At 44.3% G+C, this 27,565-nt stretch overlaps 1 protein-coding gene across 6 annotated transcripts in view; it reads right to left on the reverse strand.

Moving 5' to 3' along the window:
* ZMIZ1 (zinc finger MIZ-type containing 1) overlaps positions 1 to 27,565 on the reverse strand; it is a 363,439-nt gene that overhangs the window by 285,525 nt on the left and 50,349 nt on the right. The window contains exon 1 of one of the 6 annotated variants that reach the window (XM_067299865.1): positions 15,897 to 15,927. The exons of the other annotated variants lie outside the window; for them this stretch is intronic. The gene's annotated coding sequence lies outside the window, so the exon portion shown is untranslated. Of the gene's footprint in view, positions 1 to 15,896; positions 15,928 to 27,565 lie in introns of those variants that run through there. 6 annotated transcript variants of the gene reach the window in all.

Below are 27,565 nucleotides of genomic sequence, written 5' to 3' on the forward strand. Positions count from 1 at the left end.
AGCTGAGATAAATACACTTATTTCAAGGTAGCTGCCAACAGCTTTTAAATCAAAGCGTGCATCTTAAAATATTCTTTTCCACTGAGCTTGTATGGAGGGGCCATTACAGGACCTCATTAAAGAAACAGCTCATACCTGGAATATGAGTATTTTAAATTACCTCATCAGGATGTGTTAGGGATGGTTTACTCTCAAGAGGATTGGAAGGAAGGGAAAGACACTCTTATACAATTCAAATGACGGTAACAAAAGTTACTACTCTAAATACAAGTAATACATAGAGTGCCAATTGTGAAAGGTGCGGTACATTTACGTAACAGTTTTAAATAGGACAAATTTATAATTCACATGAGAAAAAAAAAGGGGGAAGAGGCACCACGCCTGTAATGAAGGCATGAAAAAAAGGCATGGCACTCTGCATCTGTCCTATCTCTTTCTGCCCCAGCTCGCTCTCCCCCTCTCAGTCCTTTGCTGAAGTGTCCAAATTCCAGGCTGCAACCTTTGCTCCCAGGGTCAAGCCAAGTCCCTCAAATTCTTGCTCTGCGTTTCCAGACAGCTTACAGCTATTCCCCCATTGCTGCAGAGCCTCCAAGAGCAGGAATAACCTCTCAGGTAACATCTGTGTAACACTACCTCTTACCCTCCATGCTCTTTTCAATTTAGCTTTGCATACTTTAAACTAATTTTCTCTGCCGTAAAGGGGTTCGTGGCTAACTTTTCTCTTTCCCTGACGGGACTCAATTTAACATCCATCCTCCAAAGCCGGAGCTATCCTGGGTCTCCCGCCGGGCAGTCCCTGAAGCAGCAGAGACACTCACGACAAGCCCAGGGTCAGCAGCGCGAGCAGCGACCAGGAAGGTGCCCGGAGCAGAGTAACTGAAGTAAAAAAAATTAATTATTAAAATATTCCAGCTTTTTTATTGCAAGTTAAACCAAGTATTTTAAAAATATTTATATTACTGAATTTTAGAAAGGTTTTGTCAGGCACTGAAGTTAATATACTGGAAATATGAACAGTCTGGTTTTATTCCTAACTTTGTTTTATAAATAAATTATATAAATAGGCTTCTTTGATTGCTCAGAGCATCCAGCATTAAGTACTGGGGCATAGCTTTAGGCATAATTGTACTACTGAATTCATCAGCTGCCTAATCATCATTCATTTTGCATCTATTTCTGCTAATTAAAAAGGGGGGGGGACTCCTAACAACTTTTACATAAATACTGTATTTGTTCTTCGCAAAGAGGCAAGGCTAATTTACCAGCGATTAACTGATTATCTCCATTTGCTGCTGCCGCTCTGGCAGGACCATCCCAGGGCAGCGAGGAAGGCAAGGGAGAGGCCAGCTGCCGCGGGGCACCTCGCCTCCTACCTGCCGCCCGCCCGGGAGCCGGCGGGACCGACGGACGTGCGCGCCCCGGACCCGCAGCCAGAGGCGGTCGGTCCCCCCGCGCGGCCTCAGGGTCAGCTAGAAAATCGGGTAAATAAGCACCAAGGCACGAGAGGCGACAGCCTGGCGCAGGGCAGCCCTGGGAGCAAAGTGCCCCAACTACATATAACTGAGCCATCAAATAATCTGATGGTTGGAACTTCAGTGCAATTTTCATGATTTTTCACCATTTTCACTGTGCAACTCTTGATAACCCTGTCCTTTTCCAGGGATACAAGCAGCACAGCAAGCAAGAAGACGGGTGACACCATCAACCCTTCAGGTTTGCGGCCAAGTGCTATTTTAGCTCCCCATAAATTTTCTATTAGTGCGTTAATTATAAACATTGCCACTCCCAAACCCTCCTCTCCCTGCAGGTAGTAGCAGGACAGCCAAATTACTGCGTTCCAGAGGCAGGGAGAGGAGCTGAGGATTATTACGGCATCTTGGATTCTGCCACTACATACCTCAAAAGTAGTAAAAAGACCACGCACCCCTCAAAAAACCCCACACCCAACGACAAAAACAACAACACACTACACACCACAGACGGTCATATTCATTTTGTAAATAAGGGTGAAGAATCATTTTTAAATACTCTTTTTTTTGACTACCCTTAATAATACCCTCAAATGGGAGAGGGAGGCAGGAGCTTTAGCTATTCAGAGACATGAAGTCATCTGCTTTTTTAATAAACTGCATAGAAAGAAATAACCGAATATTCTGCGAGGTGCAGAAGTGGCTCATTTCACCATCGGCTTCACAGCCGTGGCTGATTCCTGGACTGGAGACTGCAGTCTGAGGAGAGTAACGTGTTATAGCGTGCATCCCTCAGCTTCAGCTGTCTATTTTTACGAGCAGCTCCTTCCTCCCCCGTTACACAGCTCGCTCTTGGGAGAGGCGCCAGCCCCGAGAGAGCCGGGCTCGGCCGGGCAGAGGCAGGGCTTCGGCTTTCAGGCCCGCACCCTTCTCGCCGCCCTTCCCACGCGCCGCCGCCGCTACGGGACGGGACGGGACGGGGCGACTATTTTGGGCCTCCGCCGCCTCCTCGCCCCGGCTCCGCACCCGCGCGCCCGGGGCGCAGGCTGCCCGTCGCCCTGCGCTCGCCACGGGATGGGGGGCCGAAGGGCGCCGCGGCCGCAGCGCAGCCGCGCTCTCTGCTCCCGGAGCGGCGCCGAGCCCCAGCCCAACCTCGGCTGCTCTCAGGGGCGCTACGGGCCGTGCTCCGGCCGAGGCTTTCGTCACCCTGGTCCGACTGACACCTCAGAAGCACAACGCCGACGAAGCAAATAATTTGCCTTGGTAGACTTCTTCACAAGCGGGTAACAGAGCTGAAAGGACGACATTATCTGAGGAGTGCAAAAAAATTATTTAACATAAAAAGAGAATCCTGTGAAGAAATGCATTTATACACAGTAGCAACTTTATGCACCAGAAAAGGTGCAACTCAGCATAACTCTCTTAGGAGGATCTGCCTAATAGTGCATGAAGTTAAGCGCGAACATGAGCGTATCCTTGCTGGGCCAAGGAGAAAGCACATATTTACACTGGCAATTTATTGTTCCATAGTTAGCACAGTTGCTGAAAACAGTTTCACCCTAATAGCAAATAAAAGCCACGGACCACCCTACTGTACAGGAATACTAAAAAGCACAACACTAATTCAGAATTTGATTAAAATGTGGAATAAAAGAGTATGCTATTTATAGAAGTCCACTTTTTACCTCCACAACTTACAGAAAACACTCCAACGGATCTTTAAATATGCAAAATCAACTGAAAATATAACCCTGGTAATTACAATTTATTTAACACAGCCTTGAATTAGTTTGAAGCACAAAATTCAGAAGAATCAAATGCAGGTTGTCGTTAATATTTACAGAGAAGACAAACCACAAACATACTGGACAATTTTTTTTTTTTTTTTTTAACAAAATACAGTATGTTTGGCTGACTCTATATTCCAAATTAGGGTAGATGATAATCTTATTTTAAAAACTAGAATAAGAGATAAAATAACAGATATCAACTTTTTCCCCCAAAAACCCCCTCTTAAGTGTATAGAAACAGTTTCAATAAATAGAGAGTTTATGGCTGAAAGAATAATGACTATATTCTCATCAAATGAAAATGGTTTGCTTATAGATTTCATACTAGCTTTTCTCCACACAATTTATCCTACAAAAATTTATTGCGTTTTTTAATCTAGAGACAAAACAACAACAGGCACTTTACTTCATAAGCTACAGCCATGCGCTGCATTTTGAAGATGCTGACTTATCTGATGAGTGGGATTTATACGCTTACTCAAGTGGTTACACCACTTCACGCTGCTCTGCGAGCTGCACAGCCAAGTAAAAGTGCTCGGCTGAAGCAGAGGACGGATGCTTTCGATGCACGGATCACTGGAACTGCAATGTGGAGCGTTCAGTAATTCCCTTCTAAATTTTGGAGCTAAGTCAGCGATCTGGATGCAGGAAATGGGAGCAGAGTCCAGCTCTGCCAAAGATCTGTTGCATAAATTGGCACGTGTTTTTGCACCTGTGGCGTTCATCCGCAAAAAAAAGCAATGAAAACATTGAACTTTCTTCCCGACTGACTTTGATAGTAAACCTGTTTGGAAAAGGCAGCCTGTTCCTCTTCACCGCCACGGCCCCTGGAATGGCAAAGGCTTCATCTTGAGGCCACTAGAATGCAAACTGCACAGGTACATGTGGAACTGGTTACATCAAACACACCTGAGCAACTGGCCTTACTGCCCTCTGGATTATCCAAAATTTCTATTCCTAACTGAAAACAATGCAAAAAGGACTAAAGTTAAACATATTTTATCATTGCGTATCAATTCAGACCCTAATTTTAAATCACAGTGTGAAATATTTATTGTGTCAATGGCCAGAACCAGGAAACAGGAATTTCTGATAATCAAATAATACAAATTTTGAGGTTTTGCTCTTCTTACCACAAAATGTTATAAAAGGAATGCTTTAAAAATATTGTCAGTAAAAAGACACACATTTATTGATGCTGTTATAATTATGTTTTAGAATTATAATGTGATATTTCTGAATATACATGTAGTTGATCAGGAGTAATAATATTCATGAACATTTTATTATGATATGCCTTAATGGAAATAATTTATATTTAATACTATCGCATAATTAGAAATTGGATAATAGTATTGCTAGGAATTATAAGAGAGTGAAAAGAACAATTAACTTCAAGAATTTCTGCAGTAGCATTTCATGTCAGCGTATTTCTCAACACACTCATTTTATTATGATTATAAGGTTAAAACTACAGGGTTCCTCCCCCCCGATCCCTAAAAGCTATGTGAAATCAGAAGTCTGTGAAAGGAATAAAACACATACTCTGAATACTGAAACATGTTCTCTTCTCTTTGCTACAGAGCAATGAAACGCATCCACAACTGGAATATCTACCTCTTTTCCATTTACCGAGCAATCTTTTTCACCTCTCCTGCGAATTCCTCAGAGGCAGTGACTGGATCTTCTTTTGGATTTGTTAAATTTGTTAGTGAAGTCATGGACTAGCTGAGGCCACTGGCAAAATTCCTATTGCAATTTAATAGGGCCAGAAATGTAATTCTTAATATGCATAATCTCCTCTCTTAACATTATAAATGGCAAAGTCATTCCTGGAATATGAACTTCTTTTCAAAAGCGGCTGACACCCTCCCACCCCAGGAGCAATATAGCTCACCACATGCAATCACGGATGCTCTTCAAACCCCCGGGTCTCCCTCCCTGCCATTTCAAATCCAGCAGTTAATAGTTGCCATGGAACTTGTAGTGTTTTTGACACAGCAACATTACCGAAGTGTATTATCAGCTCAGATTTTATAATCCTTTGAAATGTGGGCTTGGATTGCAAAAGAAAAAGAACCATCACAAACGCATGTGTTTTCCTATCTCCGAAAGCTGTACCACCCCATACAATATTACATCAAATCCTTTATGTTTAGTGGGAGAAAGTAGTTAAAAGACCCTGGGAATAACAAGGTTTAACATACATGATCTTTATTTACACGGCCCAAGAGAACTGCAAGTTTGGGGGGTTTGGGAGCTTTTTTTGTTTTGCTTTTTTGCAACAATTAGTTCCAGCCTATGAAAGGCACAGACATCCACACTGCATCTTCATACTTCCTTTTCCAAACCAGACACCATTTTCTGATCTCTTAATTTCTACAACGAGTTCACTTCTAAACGCATCCCCCACCACACACACACACAGACAGTAAATGCATGTAGTGCTTTATCGCCCAGTTCGTCCCGTTCACACGCCCGAGCCGGGCTGGGAAGGGTAACTGCAGATGTAGGACCCGGCTGCACGTGCTCGCTGCCAGGGATGGCCGTTCATTCCCAAACCCAATTTGCAAGCAGCACAATTTGCAGCAGACGGACAGAAAAGGTCCCTGCATGGGGACAGGCGGCCGCCCTCGCCGGGGGCCAGCCGAGCTGGGTGGCGATGCTCCTGCCCCTCCGCATCCAACGGCGGCTATCAGCGCCCACTGCCCCCGCTCCAAGAGACTACAGGCACTAACCAAGCCGTATGTGCAGAATCAGGTGCACTTAACTCCACCAGCAGGCTAAAATAACCTGCGGGGCTACGGAGCGGATTAGGCAGCACGGGGAGGACTCCCGTCACAGGAGGCCGCGGGCAAGGAGCACCGTGGGCAGCAGTTGTGCAAAGCAAGCGGCTCCTTTCCTCATCGGTGCTTCGCTCTCCGGCAGCCTTCGCCGTGGGGTGTGGGCAGCCGTGCCTCTGAGGGCCACCATACACACGGAAAATGAGGAAAATACGTACTGTGAAGCTCCCGGTCTTAAAACTACATGCAAAATAAAGCTGAAAGAGTGAGGTTTTGCAAACGAGGCAATCAAATGGCTCAGGGCTGTCTGTCGAGTGGGTCCCGCTCCTGACTGCACTTCTCTGCCACCACCTTCATGACGGCTCTGGCACTCACCTGACTCCTCAGTGAGATAGTTCAGATCATTAAACTTGCAGAAACCTATTCCCTTTAACTCAAAGACCAACTCAGTAGGTTTTTTGACAATTTAGTGAGCTGCTTCAGCTAAATACCTGCCCACTGAGAGGTAAGACAAGTCCTGAGCCAACTCAAGGGATGCAACGGATACGGGTGGGCAAGAGTTCAATCTTCCCTTTAGTTGATGGCAGACTTATGTTGTTGCTTCAGTTATCTTACCAAACCTCACGCAAGTGCTACGAGATCCCAGTCCCACAGCTCTTTCCTTTGCCCTTAGCTGAAGTACTTTCACCACCCAAAAGATAAACAAGCATTGAAATGATGCAATGTTTGCTGCCTTTACCCGGTCTATTCTGCTGAACTACTACACCTCTCCTCAGAGCACAAAGCTGTATTAGACTAAAGTGTTGATACATCAGCTTGCACAATACTAGACAATTTTCAGTCACATAAAAGGACTGACAATAAAAAAGACAACATATTTTTCACCTTTAATACATTCTTTTGCATTCTTAACATTTTCCTGCAGTACACATGCAATAGCATTTAGCTTTTGTGTCCCCGATACCCTCGTAACCTGCAGTCCTCAAACTCCCCAAACCCTGCTTATTTCCTTCACTGAAATGGATAACATCTCAGTTGTTATACTTTTTTTTTCTCTCCCAATAACAGTATAAAGACTTGTCAGAAACTTGCTCTTTACATTTCTTAGAAATCACCACGCAAACTTACTTTCCAGATATTCAAACTGCAAAATGGGGATTGAACAAAATTCTCCTGCCAGACCTTCCCATTAATTCTTATACCTGGTTTCTCCAAGTACCCTGAAGCTCATGAGATTTCTACTCCCTGCAATTCCATGTGGACAGCGCAGTCAGGAGGAAAAAGCAAAGAAAGTCTTATCATGAAAATGAGTGTGACCAAAATTCACATTTTCTCTAACTTTCCATATGCTTTTATGCTCTTGCATTTGAGCTTTCTTAGGCTGAACATAATCAGAAAAGCATGTTCATCTGGTAAGAAAATAATCCTTTGTATTTAATCTTCTTATTAAAGATATGCTTCTTTTCATTAAAATAATAGAAGGTGGCGACCTAACAGGCAGTCTGCTAATTTTTAAGATTCATGGTATCCTAACAAATATTTAAATGAAAAGAACTACCATTTTGGACAGTCCTCTGTTAAACTTCCTATGCCTCCAGGATCACAGTTTTTCCCCAGTAAAACACAATATGTCTTACTGCAAATGCAAGATTGTCTGCACCTAGAATTTCTAGCGCTGGTATGCCAGAGTTAGGGAATACAATCAGTGAAGATCTTTGTAGCAGAACTGTCTGCTATAGCACACGGATGGGTTTCCCTAGTGCATAAAAAATTCAGAGTGTATAAAGTAAACGCTTGGCATACGTGAATAATTGATGGCAGCCAGGAAGCAGTGGCCAAAAGCGGGGCAGGCGGCTGCCCGCGCCTCGCGGCGGTCCGGCAGCTCGCCCCGCAGCTCCGCCAAGAGCCGCAGTATTGGGGCAATGGGCAGGCAAGGTCGGGAGTTTTCCAGAGCCAGGTTTACAGCCCAGGTATTTGAACACACCTTGCAGAAGAGCAGGGGAAAAGGAGTCAGCAGAGGGGCAATACTCTGCCAAATATCAGAACGTAAAAGCACTTTGCTGGAAGATGAAGTGCGATTAACACACCACTGCTGAGACCATCTTCTCCATTCCCATAGTGTTTCTGTTCTCCAAAAACCCCCAAACCCATACTTCACTGCCTCCCCTTGTGCCCCCCAAAAAAACTACATAAATCTGTAGTGGGGGGGAGGAAAAAAAAAAAAAAAAAAGAAGTAAAAGAAGAAAGCCACTCTCACGCACCGACTATCCTGCCTCCGAGCTTGCCGAGCGCGCGCGGCGGGGTCAGCCTGCGGAGCGCCCGCCCGCGGCGCACTGGTCTCCCTCGCCATCGGGGCCCCCTGCTTTCCGCCCCTCCGGCGGGTGCCACCGCGCTCCCACGCCATCGCGGGCTGCGGCGGTGCCGAGCTCAGTGCGCGGCTCGGCGCAGGAGGCAGCGGGGAAGCCAGCGAGCGCGGCGGGGAATCGCCAGAGCTTCAACCACCGGCCGCAAAGCGAGCCTCCCGCCAGGCTCTCCCAGGGCCGATTCATCGGCTGAGGGTTCTTCCGTGGGGTTGTGAAAAAAATCAGTGAGATTTGTGCTGCAAACTGGTCACTATGACAAAAAACAACTCTGCAACAAAATTGATTTGTTTAAATATAATAACACAATTTAAAAGCATCTTGCGGGGTAGGGGGGGAAGACCCTCAAGATCTCAGACAAAAATGGTATGAGGGCTAAACCTCCTTGCTAAGCTAACTTTTTTTTTTTTTTTTTTTAATTGGCTTCAGACTGGTTAAAGGCAAAGCAGCGGAGGCATGGAGTGCAAAATAGCTCTGTAAATGAATGAAGCCAGGCTAATACATTTTATAAATTACATGCAGCAGCAAAGATTACAGATCCTGATCTGTCCCCTGTGTTTTGTCCTCATTTCACCTCCTCACAAGTGTAACACTTGCCTAGCAATATTTCCATAAAATCTCAACCACCAAATAAGAGAAGAGTCAGACATGAATATGGAAGATAGGAAACCATAAAAAAAGCAAAAAAAGGCCCCACCCTGCTTTCACTGCAACTCTCAGCTGCTCGCTGAGCAGCCCCAGCCCGGAGAAACCCCTGGCGGGGCGAGTGCCTTGGTGGGCACGGCGCCGGCACCGGCACCACGCCAGGAGCGCCCGGCAGCGGGGGTCAAGCGGCCGCTGCCGCTCCTCCACGCTTCCAGCCGCTGCCCGACTTCGGACAAGCCGCGTCTCTGGCGAGCGCTTGTTTCTCCTTCCGCAGTTGTCCATTCAGACTGTGAAATCTTAGGGCACGGACTGCCTGTTGCTTTGCAGGAGCACAGCGATTCCCACAGTGGGGATGCACCCTCAAGTCACGATTAGGCACAATCGTAAACCAGCTAGTAACGAATGCAGCACTGCAAGGGGACGGTGTCATCCGGCTTGTCACCTAACGCACTGGAGCTGTTACGAATCCTTCAGACAACAAGCGTACTCCGATTACCGAGGTCCCAGCTCTCAGAAGGAACCACCACGTACGTACCAGAGCTTCGCGGCTTTTGGTATCCCTATTCATAAAGGCATCAAACGACAGGCAGCGATTCAGAGCGCAGAGACACTCGCATCCCATCATATGAAGGGGTGACGATACATATATCGAAGCATTGCGCCTGAGATTTACAGGTACAGCGTGCATCTGAGCAGCACCTACATGTTTGACTCACAAGAATAACAAGTACAAGTCCAGACACACTTGCAATTAAATGCAGGTACAAAAAAATCCTCAAAACTTCACACAAAAATCGGACATGCGTTCTGCCCTTTCCCCACTAAATATACTATTAGATCTCCCCAAATCCTAACCTGAAGCAGTAGAAACTTTGCTATATAGTAAGAGATGCATTGCAGTTAAATAACGGCAGCTATTAGTTATATAATAAAAGTTTAAAACAAACAGAAGGGCCGGCTCTGGTAAGCTGAAGGACCTTTGCGAAAAGCCCTGCCTCCAGGACCGCTCCGAAGGGCGGCTCGGCGCTCGCTGCGCCAGCAAGGCAACCGGGCACAGCGCAGTGGTTCACTTCGCTCCCACCCTGTTCAGCTACCCTCCCTCCGCTCAGGGGCAGTTTGTAGCCACCCTTGGAGAAAAAGCACATAATAAAAACAGAACAGTTAATACTGTCACCTGACACACACACACACACCCCCATCATTTTTTCCTGTTATTACTACACAAGTAGAGCTCAAAGATTGCACCCGCCGCCCCTCAAACATCAGGGGGACACACTGTGCAAATGTCACCAGTTGAAGAAGAGAGCTCAATTTCCCCAAGAGCTACTTCCACAAGAGGAAATGACAGACTTCATAACAAGTTTGCATTTCAAATAAGCAAGTTAAAAGCCTTAATGGTATGACTCAACACCATTTTAAGCGGGCAAAAGTGTTCTTTTATGTCTCATTACTAATTTCTTTTTAAATATTAATTGTACTCTAGTGAAAGGGTTTTTGTATCTGCAAGCAGGTATCAGTGGCCTGTTGGAGTAATCACGCTGCAGTACATTTCTTCATAAAAAACAGAGTAATTCATCTTCTATGAACAACTTCTTCACTGGTGCAAGTGCACGTGTATACACATATCATGGATACACATTTCACATTGTCTCTTTGGTCAAGAAATCCAGGAACAAGAGAAGTTACAGACGTGCAGGACAGTACTTGTCAAATTCCCAAATGCACAGGAGCTGACAGCTTTCTTAGATGATACACTTGCCATACATGCATATAATGTACAAGTCCAAACCCTTTTTAAGTCCAAAATGTTGGCAGAAATGGGTGCTTGAAATCATGATCTTGCCCCCCCCCCTTCCAGAAATTAAACTATCATCAGACTGGATATTGGAGTAAAAAGGAAATTAAAAGCTCTGAACGGGGTATCCCATGAGGAGAGGAGGCGGGTGACAAGTTCTGTGCAGCTCCACAGTTGAAACCAATATTTCAGTGAGGTAGTTCCCAGACAACCAAATGCCAAAGCAAGACACAGGCTTCACATCTTGCTTGTTGTTCTACATACTGTACTTAAGAACACATTAATAACATGTGTGCTACCCAAGTTCATGGGATGTACATGGACCTCATTAGGCAAATACGTGTTTACTCTGTGCAATGAAGACTGAAGTAGCAACACCAAAAGCTGGCAGTGGCCAAGCCAATCCTCCTCCCACAGATCTCAGCTACATCACTACACTGCTGCGACATGCCTATATTATTTCCAAGACAATACTAATACTTCTGCAAAGGGTTGTCTTATGTGAAAGTACCAGACGAGGGTAGTGTTAGCTTGGGCATCTTGGCATGGCGCTCCATTGTGTTGCTTAGGAATGCCCTAAAATAGCAGATCAACTGCTGACCAACTTCACTAATCTGCATGTCAATGATTTACTCAGATCTGAGAAGTATTTTGGTCCAATCACATCTGGTATCACTTTTTAACCTTCTTTACCTCCAGATGCCATTCAGTTTGGAAGAGTATACTGGGCAATGAACCCTCTTGGGTTCCTCCTCACCCCTAAATTTCTGAAAGTTGATCTTCAATCCTCTGCAGGGTATTTGGTCTCCCATCTTGATTTTAAGATATTTCAAGGCATCCTCAACATATTAAATTTTCTCATTGTGGGTTTTTCTTTTTTAAAGATACCTCCGTGCAAGTTTGTCACATCTCACTTAGAAATTTGGAATAAAATACTCATTTTGTGCTTTTGTAGAACTCCCCTTTCCTGGCTACAAAGGGACACTACCACTTCTTATTCTGCTTCCTCATTAAAAGGAAAACTAATTTTTTGAAATCTCAACAATTATGAGAGCACATTTACAATCACAATAGGATAAAAATTGGTTAAACTAATTCACCATGTTATTTTCCTCAAGCAGGCAAAAGCTAGTGGCATGCTGAAATACAGCATTCTCATCACGACAGCAAATGTTCTTTGCTTTATGCTGTTCTAGCAGCTGCAGCCCATCTATTTGTTTTATTTGGCCTTTTGAACATCTGCATAACTTGCATTCTTCAGATACTAGGTTACTTCTTTCTCGGGATGTGGGGGTGGAGAAGGGGGGGAGGGGGCAGAGCCCTAGAGTTTACCTGGGTTTGAAATTCCCCATACCTGAAGCCAGACACGCAGATTAACATGCTTTAGAAATTTTTTCTCCATGGGGAAAAGACAAAAAAACCAACAGAACTAAACCTTTTTTTTAAACCGCTTACTCATTATAACTACGTATTGCAAAATTACCGGTCAGAACCCCACCAACCACGCAGCCACAGATGCAAAAAGCATTAATTCAGCCAACTCCGATGGCTTAATGGAAGTTAGAGTTACGACTGTTCGGTCTAGTCATAAATTTCTACGAATACCTAGAAGAATAATTAAGACATCATCTCTGACCAGAAGGCTGCCAATTATTATAATGAAGCCCCTTAGCACAGCCGACAGCAAATGAGCATAAGATCTGCAGGTCTTGCCCCAGACACTGTTTAGAACTATTGCATCCATTTGTTAGGTGAACACTGGGTCAAGAAAAGACATCTAGAATGACTTGTTTGGAGTTTTTTTGGCCCGTAAACCATAATGGCTTCACTGCTTGCTCAAAAAGTTGGTGACAGGAAAAGTTAGAGTGAAAATTTGCAAAACCAGTGACAGAGGATGCTAAGCAGTGAGAGTATGCAAGACAAAAATTTTGCTGCTGCTATTTGCCTCAGTGTATGAACTAATACGGCACCAAATGGCACCGATTATGTTCTATGGTCACGATGAAAAACAAAGATACTCTCGACTGAAAGTCTGTGGAGTTCACTAAGGGAAGGTGCAAATGGAAAAACTACAGATTTTTAGACACTCTAAACAACCACAAAGTTTCAGCAGATCCACATCAATTTATATAATTTGTCTTACTACTTCAAGTGATAGGTGTTTACTAAACCTCAATTTAGGCTAGTAAGGGGACTATGAGAAAAGGCTGGAACAAGGGCAGGCAGTCTTGCATCCCTGGAAAGAATAGCAGGTAGACTGCAGAAATGAAGAACCTGAACTAAGATGACAGTTGACATTCTCAAAAACCTTAGAAGCAAGCATGCCTAAATCATACATCAAACTAAAACGGATGTAGAAACACCATTATTTCCCACTATGATCCAATCTCACCCAATTTAGGAGTAGGCTTTTAAAATAAGTTTCAGTTTTTTCCAAGTTACAGCCTCCTTACCAGTAAGACATGAAGATCAGATTATAAACTATCTGGACTTTTTACACATTGCAATGCTTATATTAAAAACCAAAGACTACCAAACTTGGATTAAGAAATCCAACTGTGGCAGGTTAGACAGTTAGTGAATGAAGTGAATGACACTTAGTTGCTCTATCAAAAGACATTAAATGTAAATCCGAAGAAGCGTTCACATCCATGAAAGCTTATCTTTTTTCCAGCTACACCAGTTGATCTAATAAAAGATACTATCTGCATCTATGAATCTTGTTCTGTCCATTAAACATAAATCCCTCTACACTATAATACTTGGTTTAGTTTTCTGAAGCAGAGAAACATGAAACCAACACTTTTCCTGCAGTAAATAAAAAAAAGTAAATTAATTCTAATTTTTTCTAGTATTTCTTTGATGAACAAACCTAGCTCCCAAAAGACGACAGAGACTGGAGGGAAGCATTACAACTGCTCCTGTCTCTTTTCATCTGGCAAGAAGGTAATGCTTTCGTAAACATCCTTTTTTCATTTCCTATAGCCACAGGGGACATCGAAGGAATTCGAGAGAAACTTCTAGATGCTACTGAAAACCATCAGTAACTGCAACATTCTTCTGGTTTCATCCATTCTTACAACTAGCATCTTTCTGTCCCACAGGAAAAGTGTATATGTTTATGAAATCAGGCATTTCAAAAAACATTTTATATCCCTAGCAACCCCACCCCCAAACAGCACGGCTCCACACACCTAAGCTGGGTAAAGCTGGAAGGACTCCTGCTGAAACTCAGTGAAGGGAAGGATGTAGAAAGGGTCCAAACTCCGATTCCCGGCGCCAAGAGCATGTCAGTAGGAGCTGGGGAAGTAACACCTGGTATAACAGTCTACAAGCGACTAAGAAATGACCAATCTCAGGCAAACTGCTTGACATTTCCTGCATTTCTAAACAAAGAAAGTACTACCAGCTCTCTATCTTGGAGAGGGGAAGGAAGAGAGGTTCTTAGGGAAAGGGGGGGGGGGGAACAAAAACCCAGAAGGATATTTGACTACAGAAGCACTTGATTCGTACCATTTAGAAACAACTCCAAAAGTTGCAAGTGGGCTGCTGCCTTCATAACAAAAATGCCAGTCCCCAGGTCTAACTCTCCTCACCTACAAAAAATGGCATCAAGATACATCCAATGGATCTTCAGATATCAGCACTAAAACTTTTGCAGTGCTCTACAATGTATCACACTTTCTCTTTCTGGAGAAATTTTTTTTTAATCAATTACAATCTAATCTAGTTGTAAGGTTTTGGTATGTGAAAGCTATGAAGGATTTTGATTCAATTAGTTGTGTTTTCTACTGCTCTTAGCCTGTATGATTATCTGTAAAATCCTGTCAATGTAATTTAAGCAGTCCCTCACCACATCTTTGGGGAAAGCCTTATCTAAGCTTTTGTCAAGCAGGGGCACAAAGCAGTTTGGGGAAGAACAAAGCTCCACAGCCCTTGATTTTATAACTACTGTTGTATTATTTTGGCAGAAAGTCACGCTAGGAATTGCAATAAAAATCTATTAACATTTTATTCAAGTTCACGGTTGTATTAGGTTGAGTGCTTGGGAATAAACTCTAGACGATGGAGGTCGGGCTTTAAGACTGTTGTTACCAATTGGTTACACTTTAATAGATTTATTATTCGGCACAAATTGTGGAGTCGTGACTTAATTTCATCGGGTGCAACATGCTTGTATGATAACAAAGTCTGAGGAAAGCAAGAGGCAGAAAAATAAATATGCATCTATAAGCATCCATGAAGTGGTCTGCAACATATTATATCATGACCAGTAATCCCCCACTGTATGCCTGCCTTGAGTTACTGCATTAGTAATCACATTTTGCCACACAAGATACAGACGAATATTACTTATATAAGGATTTACAGTCTTCAAATGTAACAAGTAACAGCAAGCAGAGAGTTTTGTTTCAGATAAAATTTTTGTAAATATGTTTTCCTCAAGTATGAGGTACAAACATAGCAGGGCTTTTTTGGATACCGAAATTTTAAGCACTGTCAGCTCCTTGCAGAAGAACTGAATCTCTATTTTTCTGCTCTCAATGCTAGCCAGTTTGAAGAAAGTCCTATTTACTCTAATTATGAAATATATCTCATAATATAAATATTCCAAGCTCTGCAGCAGGATTCCATTTGCAACGCAAAGCAGTGTAAAAACAAGAGTTAATTGCCTGTGCAAATATTTCAGGGCAGTGTTTACGTAATCTGCAGTACATTAAGTACCAGAGTTGCGCTCTGCTGATAGGTGAAGGAACAACTCTGAAAGGCAGCGGCGTTGCCAATTAGCTCTCGACAAATATGTACACAAGCTGTGCTCGCAGGCTCGCGCCAGCTTCCTCGGCCCCCGCGCTGCCGGGCGCGCAGGGCGAGCACCGCCGCGCCGCCACCCCGGCCACGCGCCACCGTCCCGTCCCGCATCGCCCTCTGCCACCTGAGCTGCCCCCCGGCCACCGGCACAACGAGATTAACGTTTGCAGTCGCTGGGTATCGCTGCACGGCGCTCCACCCAAAAAACGGACTTCTTTTTTTTAAACCTCAGAAAAGCTACTTACCTCGGGCTGAGGCCTGTGCTCATGACACCATGCTGCTTTGGGTACCAGGTTCTTTTGCTTGGCAGCAGTTTGGTTATCGCTGGGTGACAGGGTGAAAAGCCTTAATTTCTTTGTAGATTACTGCTACCAGCATTAAAACAGACTGGGTCTAAACCAAGTATTTCGCAATTGACTTCCCCCAAAAATGTTAAAATGCAGCTTTCCACAATGCTTCCAAGTTTCAGTCCTTTTCATAATTTTTTTTTTTTAATACTTCTATAACTATTCTGTAAATACACACACACCCCTTCTGAGAGAAGCAGAGTTCAGCTTGCTCGGAGGGAAGCATTCTGTAGAAACAGCAGAGTTAAAAACCATTCTGGAATTCTGCTTCCTAAATTCTTTTAACTCACATGATTTATGTTAAATAAATTGTAATTTTGATAATAAGACAGCTGAAAATAAGTCTAGTCTTGTAAGTTGTGTGGGTGTACGGTTATGCTTATATAAGTTTGGAATTCACATTACTTTAAAGCATATGTTTAGGTCTGCTTTTGTGGATATCTGTGCTCTCCATGTGCATGCTTTTGTTTCAGTATTTAGGAAAAATATCACTAAACCATATTGTGTAAAGTTGGTGAAATCTTTTTGTTAGGTAGAAGTGCACAAACCCCACAGTTTTTCAGCTAAATCCCTGATGCTGTTAAACTGGATAAAGGGAGAGGAAGGCGAGACACAGCGAGGCACAAAAGCGCAGCTGCAAGATCCGTGTGGCCTTGCTACCGCTGATTCAGAAAAGTAATGCCTTTTCCTGCGTTTTCTGCAAGACGGTTCACGTCTGGTCCCTGGCACAACAGACGGGGTTGCCTGACGATCAGTCGCAGACACCCTGAAGATACCAGCGCGCAGACACCCGATCCTTTGACGCGCTCTCCCAGGGTGCGACGGACAGCTCGAAGACCTGAAAACCTGTGGCTCATCTTCTGTTTGCTAGTGCAGGGCCCAGCAAAAAAGCAGCCCCACCCTTTTTATTGGTTCGGAAAAGCTTTCGTCTCACGTACGATATGCTACCAAGCTGGAAGGGCCTTTTCTTTGAGCGGCTCACCTAGGCAGCAGTGCTCGCGTTCATCCGGATGGGGGTTTGCACTGCTGGCGAAGGATAAAGGGCACAGCGTGCACTTCACCAGAACATTAAGGTAAACTTCAATCCACGTTCAGATGCAGCAGCACTGAAAAGCAAATGGGACCGGGGCAGCCTGACTGCTGGGCGCACCTCAGCGCCCGCGGCCGGAGGAGCAAGCGCCTCCCTGCTCCCGGCTGCAGCGGCCCCCGGCCCCCAGCCAGGGCAGAGGCGCAAAGCCGGCTGCAAACCTCCGAGCTTGTAGTACGGTGGGAAAACTTCTGACATCTCTCTTGAATTTGGGAGCGAGCTGCATATGGATATGTCTTCTCTAACAAAACCAGATCTGTTCATGTGCCTTTTTGGGCATCTTTAGCACAGGGCTCCAAAGCCCAAGTTCAACCAAAGCCCAAGCAGGAAAAGGGATTTTAAAATTTCATTTCTGGTGCATGTCCCCCAGATTATGGAGGCCTCAGTATCAGTGACATAACCATACATGTGTTAGGTTAAAGGGGGGGGGGGGGGGGGGAAAGCAGGGGGAAAAAAAAATAAAGATAAGTAGTGCTTAGAATACCAATGACTTTGAATGCATCTCTGTAGAATCAAAATAAAAGACTGAAAATACACATGGTAACTGTACTCAATTAATTATTAAAGCTGTTTAAGAAATGGGAGGGCCATATGGGGAAAAATAATTCACAGGAATAATACAAGTCTTGGAAGCAGCAATGTCTGCTCCACTCCACTGCACTTCCTTCAGCTGCCTCTAACGCTCTTTATAAAGGTTCTCTTTAAATCAAGTTTTAATATTTTCAAATTGTATATATAAAAATATGCAGCTTCACAGATTATATGGCAGCATCTTTTATATAGTTGGAGTTTTTTATTATTCTCTTCCAGAACTCACATGGGAAAACACATTGCTGTGTTTTACCTTACATTTAAATGTACATAATCGTTATTTTCTGTGATAGTACTTTGAAACCTCCCTCTCCTCCTCCACACACTTCATACATTAGACCTTTCCAGTTTTATCAAGTGCATTTTTATTCCCATGTAGCAAACTTAAAAAAAACACAAAAAAACAAAAAACACCCACAGAATTAGCCACGTACCAAATCCTACTACTACTTCTACAAAAAGTTTTGAAGATGAAAAAAAGATTTAAGCTGCTTCTTTTAAGTAAAACATATTGGCATCCTTTAGTTTGTGTCTAGAATTACAAGTATCTATTTCCTTGAAGAAATATGTGCTTTCAAACTTTTTATTTTATTTTCCATTATATTTGTGTATCTGTCATGTTTGTAATCTTTACCATCACTGCAGTGGGAAAAAAAAAGAAAAGCTAAAGTCAGACTTAAGAAACATGTCGATACAACATTTCCAGTTCCCCGTCGCTTCTGCTCACCACCGATAGCGCGGAACGGCTGCTTCACGCCGGGCGTCCGAGACGCCCCAGCAGGCAGAGCTCACCTCCACCCACGCGGCCCGAGATCTCTAAGCACAGCCAAAGAAAATCCTCAGACAAGCAAACCCCAAACACACGCAGCTGATTTCGGGAGGGGCCGCACTGGACGCCTGTCGTAGGCACGTGCCCCCCCTGCAATCCAGCGCCGCCCGGCGACGGTCCTCTCAGCCGCCCCGCGCCAGCCGGCTCCCCTGGGATATACGTTTAGGATCTTACGGAGAAATCGCTATCCCACTCCCTTGTTTGCTCATCAAGGAACAAAGTGTTTATTCCTATCGCGGTCCAAGGAAAAGCCTGCGTTTGCAAAACGTTAGCGTAGCGTCAAATTGGAAGGGCAGGAAGACGCAGCTGAACGCCAGGCACGTTCACATGCAGGAGGTCTCCAAGCTCTTCCGGCCCGCGTGAAGGGCGACAGGCACCGCTCCACCCCAGCCGCTCTCCCACAGCCAGCAGCGGTGGCGGCTGCAGCCAAACGTTACTTTCCTGGTAAGTCAGGAGCCGAGCAGCAGCCCCCCGACACGACCGGCACCTCGCACCCCCGGCCCGTTTTCCCTACCGCCGCACGCCGCCTCGCTGCTCTCCCACCGCTTTCACTTTGATGACAAGATGAATCGAGCAGCACCCCCCCCCCCCCAAAACCACATCTCCTGTCCCTTTCTTAAATACATGACTCATCATTCTGACAGGCTCTTCCAGATCAGAAATGTTTGTGTGCATGTGAAGTGACGGTGCTCAGATTAAAGTTTGGATTGCTTTGATTTGCCTTCCTCTCCCCCCCACCAACAACCCTGAAGGACAGAGATATCTCACTGGGAGAGGGGGAATTTGCACCGAAATGTATGCTGGCACAGGCGCTTGTTGCTCCCTCACTGAAGCGCATGTGGAATATTAGGCATATTTTTTCTTCTAACTACTTTAGCCCTCCCCGCCAAATCCGGCGCTGGCAGGCTCAGGAGCAGACCCTCCATGTGCCGTACGCCACGTGCAACGCCCCAGCGCGCCACATGCAACACACGGCTTTGAAAGGGGCCGGCAGCCCCATCCCCACGGGGAGCAAGGTGCTGCTGCCGCGCAGGGGCTCAAGGCTGGGTTTGCAGATGAGGAGCCCGGCTCGCGCCCCGGGTCTCTGCAGGCAGCGGCAGGGCGAGCTCGGCAGGGGCGCGCGGGTGCGTCCCGGCACCCCGCTCCTCTATGGGGACCCCACGGGCTCCTTAGAGAGGACCCCACGGGCAAAACGCAACAGAAAGAGCAAACTGTCAGAACAGAAACCGCCAGTCACAAGGGTTTTATATTCTTTCTATAGAGAATTAGTGTGCAGAGGGAACAGCTGATTTTAGCACCCTCCGTAGTCTTCCAAATTCAGTTGCATTTCTTTTCTAGTATTAAACTCTTCGCATCTTAAAACAAACAAACAAACAAACAAACCAACCACCAAAAAAACAAGTATCTGCTCTTACTTGGAAGTTAGGAAAGAAGTCTACCTTCCCTTCTGGGACCAAAAACTCCACTTATTGAATGTGCCAAATTTTGCCTGAGTTTCTGATATATCACAAGTCATTGTTAACATTTATAATACCTCAGCGACACTGGTCTCAATTTGTCCTATTTTAGAATAATTTCTGAGTCAAACCTGAAAACAGGACAAAGCTACTGAAGCACCATTGGTAAAGCTCAGTTAAAATCATGTGCTGGCTTTACTGAATTGGTATTTGAAACCATGCACCTCATTGACACTATGGATTAATACTGACTTTTACTCTTCAGCTCCCAGTATTTCTCCAGCTGTATTTAATGGTTATTACTACAATTATCCGCATTTTAAATTTTCAGCATCTAAATTTTCCTGCTGCTCTCCCCAACAGATTTATTTTATTTTTTTTTTTGGCCCACTGCCCTTCCTCGCAGTGTCCATAATCCGTGGAGAAGAGATTGTTGATGGCGTTATCACAGGCAAACAGAACGAAGCTAATGGTAACAGGCACTCCTTGCTAGGTAATTATTATAGGAGGAAGAATGCAAATGAGCCCTAATCTGCCTCGCACAATGGCAGAGGTCTCGGATTTGCATTAAACCTTTTGCAGCCCTTTGCCAGCGCGGGGACTCTGCAGATAACAACGCATCTGGAGCGCAGGCTGCCTCGCCGACACATTGCCGTTTATTAAATTGGGCCCCCAGCAGGTACCGCCGTCCCTGAATGACTGTCCCCTCCCCCTTCATTGCTCGAGTCTCCTCCTCCTTCCCTCTTCCCCCCTCCACTTTGCTGGAAAAAAGCTAATTGTGCATGCCATTTGGCTTGATTCATGTTTACAAAGAAGAAGAAGAAAGCGCTGTTTAGTAATTATAACAGGGGAGCGGACAACAGGAAAGCTCAGCTCTATTCCCAGCTATGTCATTTACTTGCCAGGGGACTGTAGGGAAATAATTTTGCCTTTCTGTGCATCCATGTGTTCAGCTAGAAATATAGGGCTGACATTTGTTAGTGGCCCAATAGACTCCTTCATTTTACAATGACATCTGCTGAATGCTTTCAGGAAGCAAATGGTAGACTTTCCTGCAGTCTAGGCTGAGTTCATGGTAAGCTTCAGTCCTTTAGAAATACTGCCTACGTCTCAATTCCTATCTGATAATAGGTTGTTAAAGAATGATATTCTTTCATGGTACCACATCCTGTTATAAAAGGACCTAAAATAGAATTCCTGTCCCTTCCAAATTAATTCCTGCCGGTTGGGGCTACCCTCAGTGCCCACAAAAGTGCCCACTCCACCAGTAGATATTATATGAAAAAGATATAGGAATGATGCTTGATGTGCTCTCATCACAGGTCAAATAGTATTTGGACAAAACATCATTCTCCCTCAAACCTTCTTATCTGCAATAGTTTCCTATTAGGGTTCACCTGGATTAGGAATATGGGAGTTAAATGTACTAATTCCTTCCCAAGGGAGGCCACCAGACTGAAGGCAAATCTCCTTACTAGGAAGCCTCATGGACCGGTCACATTCTCCTCTACAAGTGCTTTTCACTTTTTTTCTCCTGAGACAATTTAGTCAAACGAGAAAAAAGTTTGACCCTTACCATCTAATGGAAACAGTGACAATAACTCATGTTAAGGCATCAGAAAGTACCTATCATAAAAGGGATGCCATCAGAAACACTTCTCTTTGGTCTGTTGACATGAAGATAGACATGAAGATAGATAGTGCTCTTCTAGTAGCACTTGCTTAGTTTTGAATTCATATCTGAAATACTAGATACAAAGGCTTACTTTTTTGGAGATCTGTTCAGAAAGGTGTCACACTAACTCAAATTAAAATAATTGTAAAAACAATTAGAAGATACTTGGTACCAAGTTATTGACATAAAGTATAAAGTAAGCTACAAGTAATTAAGATGCACTGAGTGCATGGGACCAATGTCTGCAAGGTAAAATAAACTATTTCAGATTGCTTGTACTACAAAAAACAAATCAAAACTGGATTCTGCAAGCACCAAACGTAACTATTTTCATTGCTTTTAAAGCAAAAATTTGGGGACTTGTATAGGACTGCACCAAACTACTTATCCGAGTGCCAACCCACGGTGCACGCAGTATCTTGTGCCAGGCCCACACCAAGACACTTGGGGAACCCCAACAGCCAGAGAAATCCCAGCAGTCATTAAAAACAGAACAAGGTCACATGAATGGATACGATTACTCGAATTACGCCATTCAGATACACGAATCATCTGCTGTATTTGCTCTGGAGACAACTACAGGCTTTGTGCCTTTATCCTATAAGGGCTTTTTTTTTTCCTCAATGAGTTTACCATGCCAGTGCCAATTTGGGCAGGTAGTTTCCCTGAAACTAGGCTGTATTTTTGAAGCCTATACAGTTTTATAGATCTGGTGAATACTCTATATATTAACCCCAACTAAACTATTGCCAGAAATAAAAAAATTATTTTATGCAGTGGCTTTAAAAGTGCTGCTATAGCAAGTGCTGGACTTCTGCAATGCCATGCAACAAGTTAATTTTTCATTAATCAACGTTTTTCTTGTTTTCTTCTCATGGAGCAGTAGAAAGGCAGGGATACCTCTTTTTGCAATTACTGGATCATGCTACTGCTGTCTCTAAAGCAGACTAATAGATTGCTGGGATCTCAGCTGGCATGAGTACTATATGGTACAGTCGTTGCACCTGAACAATCAGTAGCTAGTTAAAAAATGTGCTTATTTTTAAATGATGCTTCAGGTCTATTATGATACTAAGGTTCTCTGAAAGGATTTCATCTCACTTGCACTGACATTTAAGTCTCTGCACCACTTGGGAGGACTGAGGTGGTAAAATGATATGAATGAACAAGCTTCACATCAGAAAAGCAAAAACTGTGTTGTTGAACTGATTAGCTCACATAGAACAAAGAAGAGACTTCCACACATCTCTTCCATAAAATTGCAACCTTTTTCCTTTTAATTTTTGTGCTAACTTTCCAGAGCTAGAAATTATTTCATTCTGAACATTGCAGTGTTAGAAGAAGAGTGTATTTTTAAATCATCAAATTATGACAGGTACCAGAACCTACAACTTCTTACACTTCTACCCTGCTCCATCTCAGATTTGTTGCTGGCTCCCAGGCTCCTCCTCTTCAGTGATCAGCTACTAACCATCACCTACTGCTGCCATTTTCATATACACACCAAAGTCCTCTTCCAAATCCCAACACAGCTGCACAACGCCGGTGCCTCAGGTGCCCACCACCACTTGAAAGTCAGAGGTTGCCACATCATTCCTGGACCAGCAAAAGCATCGTGGCAGAGAAATCCAGACAGGGTGGCTCAGACCCATTCTGCGGCTGGGGACTGTGCCTGCAGTGGAGGTGGCCATCCCACACAGCTCCTCGTGGGCGCAGAGCCACGGGGACGGCGAGCTGGGGAAGGGCACAGCCAGCCCAAACGTCTTCGAGCAGAACTGCTGCTCACACAGGCAACGTCAGTCCATGAGGGGAGCCACGTGTTTTAGCACTACGGGCACATTAAGCATTAACTCAACCAGTCTAGCTATGTTGCAGAAGAGCCAGCCAAATATTTACAAGGTTTTTGGAAGGTGCCACATTAACCTCATCCTTTCAGGATAAAAACCAGGTCCAAGATTTCCTACTCCATTTTATGCACCCAGAAGTTCCACTTCTGAAGCTTTGAGACCGGCAACACAAAGGTGTTAAAAAGAAAAGTCCAAACAGAAAAACGAAGAGGGATTCAATACACACTGCAGACAAAATACTTGCCCTGCCGTTCTGGGAAGCAGAGCGACATGCTGTGATCCTGAAGGGGACAGCAAGTAAATCATCATTCCTAGAGTTGGTGATGGCAACATCACCTGAACAGCAACTTCTCATTTATCAAGTTCATCACTAGGACATTTTATGGTAAAGACAAAAACTGCCAGCGTGCTTCCTTGGATCTCAGTAGCTTTCCCTCCCACCCTCCTAACCACCCTTTGGAGAGTTTCTCTCCATAGCGGCGTTCCCAGTGCCACTGATTCAACCTTTCAGCTTTAGCTGGGGAGAGCACTTACACCCTGAACGCCAGAGCTGAGCTCCCCCTTCGTGCGCAGGGATTTGCGCATGAACGGTTGTGGGGAGCCGAGTCTTTCAAGGAAAGGGTGATGGGATGGGGGAACTGTCCATGAAAGACAATTTGCTTACTAACATCATGACTAGCAAGTCATTTAAATTTACCAGCTAAACTTCTCCAGTTCAAAAGTGTGTCAACCTTATCAAGTAACAAGTCTGTAAGGGGTCTGCCTGCGAGGTGACTTTTACGAACCAATTACTCATTTGAGTTGTACTTTAGAAAGGATCTTCATATAGGGTCATAAGTGAAGTTAATTTCCAGCCAAAATATGGAAGTTAAAGATAATTTAATTTAGCCCAGAGTAACTCATTTTTTAATTCCACAAGGGCAGCTTCCCTCTTTATAAGTGTGCATTCTATTTGTTCTTCACTTAACTTATGACATTTCAGGTATTTTCCTATTACAGCCCTGCATTACTACACACATCATAGCACGTTCTCTGATATTTTCGGCTTTTCATTGGACACACTACGGGGAGCACCACAACGGCACAGACACACCGCTGATGACAGAAGATCATTTGAGCACAAGTAAGCAGATCTGCTTCAGTTTAATAGCCAGAGACACGCTGGCTTTGACCCTCCGCCTAAATAAACGCACAGGTACCTCCCTTGTGCTTTTCTGTCCATAAGCTGCAAATTGGTAGATAACATGATCATCTCCTGATTGGTTTGGGGCTACGCTAGCAGTAACCAGGCAGCATCATATTGCTGCCTTTCAAACAGCGTCGCTCTTGCAAATCCACAGAGGGGTTTTGTTTGTTTGCTTGCTGCGTTTGTGTAAAGCCTACTACCTCCAGAGAAAAATACCAGCATCTGACGTAGGAATGCTGGTAAGTGTTAGTCTTTAGCGTTCAGAAAAATCTGCAAGGACCTTTTTTTTCCCCCCTGTTTTAAAGTGTTATATCTGCTTCTAATTTGATTCCGTCTCCTACATACTGAATTGGCTACACTCTGAAGCACACGCGCAGAGCGCAGCCCACAGAGTGCAGCAGGAAAAAGGAAGGCTAGTGCTCTCCGAAGTCAGTGGCAAGCCACAGTCTCCATCAAAACCACACGTGCCAGAGACCAAATATTTTGCATTTTGCTTACTGTTAATAAAGCTGCTTCACTTCATTAAGAGCAGCTTATCATTTTATCTACTCAGCCTGATTAATTAACCTCTGGTTAACATGAACGAGCACTCGATTTGAGGATTCTATTAACACAACACTGGCGAACGGCCGCTCGCATACGTCCTTGCTTTTCCTTTTCGCCTCCATTCCTCCTAAGCCAACAATATTTCATTAGTCCATTCAAAACAACACCTCCGGTACCCTTCCAGCATACTACAAATGCTGTTACAGAGAGGGGTGAGGAAGGAAGGGCACCATGGTCCAAAGCTCACCCAAGGCTCAATTTTCCTGCTGGAATATACAGACAGATACCATCTACTTCTTGCTGTAATTATGATCACAAGCTTGGAATTAAACAGCATGGAAGGAAGGAAGAGCCAAGGAAATAGACTGGGTTGCTAGGAAGAAGAGAAAAAAACACTACTATTACTACATACAACTCATTTGTCTTTCCAGAATAAAATACAGTTTTAAATGAAGCACAAACAGCAATCCCATTAAAAAGCCCTGCCTTCTATGAGAGGGAAGAACTCTCTCCCAAGCCAAATTCCTTGTGCTGTATATGAATAAAAACAGCTTCTGCTACAGTATATGCCTACAGATTTTACAGTTGCATATTTCTGCCAGAATCTAGATTTCTACCAGCAAAAAACTTATGCTACCATTCTTCAGCCAGGCATCTGAAGACTGAAAAATAACATAGCTGCTCATTTTGCTGGCAAACAATAATTCCCTTCATATACCAAATTTTCATCTCTCTTCAATTGATTTTATGAATATTGCAAATATTCAAAGATGTTTGAGAAGTAAAAAACAAAAACCCCACTTCCCTTTCTCCCCTGTTCTCTTCCTTGAAAATTTAAGCATTCATTCCTTAACAATAAGGCCCATGGAATAGATAAAGGATCATTAGGCCCAAAACTGCAACAAATTCATATTTGGAGAGAAGAGAGGGGGCAGCAGCAGAAGGGGAGATAAGAGGTCCTGGGTAAGCTTTCTGCTCACTCAGGTAACCCCTAGGTAGAACACTACCAAAACAACTGGAAACTTTGTATTTATGGCGCAAGAAGTTTAAGAGGAGAAAGAAAAGCAAAAAAGTAAAGAAAAGAAAAGAAAAAAAAAAAGCAACACATGCTTGGATTATGAACCGTACAGCATAAGCACAAGCTTTAAATTCACAGTCTATCCAGACAACAGTGTATGTGGGAAGGCACCAGAAGGAGATCTGGTTTGCATCACACAGCAGCACAGTAAGTGACCATGCGTCAGTGATGCAGCTCATCTGGCTTTTAAGGCCATCAGCACTGGATCAAAAATGTTTCAGATCACATGTTACAAAGCACTTCCCAGTACACAAATTGGTACAAAATTTTCCCAGGCAGGTTTTCTTTATACCAGAAGGCTTCCTGCAGGACCAAATATCTTCTGCCCTGTAGCTGTCCAGCCTCCAGCACAAGCCTTGTGTCATACACACCAGCTCAGACGGCCGGGGTCACGCTGTCGTGGGGGTGAGCCTGTGGCAGGCAACTGTGGCACCACGGCCCAAGCTGCAAACAGAGCCCATGGGTAGTATCACATTTTCTAGACCTTGATCTCTGTATACCAGACATCATAGAAAGGAGACAAACAAAACCGGGAAAACATAGTTTTGAAACACCGATTTATGACTTTAGGGTCATATTTTAAAATAGTCATTTTAGGGGAAACAAATTCTTATGGGCTGGTTTCTGTGTTGATCTTTTGAACAGGCAAGTTATTGAGACACATAAGGAATTCACAAGCATCCTTGCATAGCTGAAGGATGGAGCAATAAGCTTCCAGACCACTGGTTCCCTAGCAGGAGAGACCAGTCATCACTGGTACAGAAATAAGGCACTGAATCACATCTTTCCATGGCTAACTTCAACAAAAATATTAAAACCTGATTTGGGCCTTCCAGCTTTCTCTTTGAGGGACTAGCATGTAACACAGCAAAAGTAATAACAAAACCGCTGCCTACACTAACACAGATGCATTACAGGCTCCACAAAGCCCGTGCTGCAGGATCTTGCTCATGTGCCCACTGCTATGTGGCAGCCACCACGAGTCACATCCAAGCCACCGCTCCTCTTCAGAGGCCTGCAGACCTCTGGAGAGTGCAAGGAATCCCCTCTGTGCTCTGGCCAATGCACAGCACGGTGGGGACGAAGGTCCTGGGAGGCTCGGTGAGCAGATGCAGACGGGCTGGGCAAGGACACGCTCGTCATGCCCCAAGGGCAAACATTGCTCACTCCTACACAAAGTTGTTTCCAAAAGGAATCCCATGATTTTACATTCAGCGCAAAGTCTGCAACACAACCCACCGCTGCCACAACTGCAAACTCCACCCAGGTAA

This window comes from Apteryx mantelli, chromosome 7, assembly GCF_036417845.1.
Source record: "Apteryx mantelli isolate bAptMan1 chromosome 7, bAptMan1.hap1, whole genome shotgun sequence".
In the NCBI taxonomy this organism is placed as follows: Eukaryota; Metazoa; Chordata; class Aves; order Apterygiformes; family Apterygidae; genus Apteryx; species Apteryx mantelli.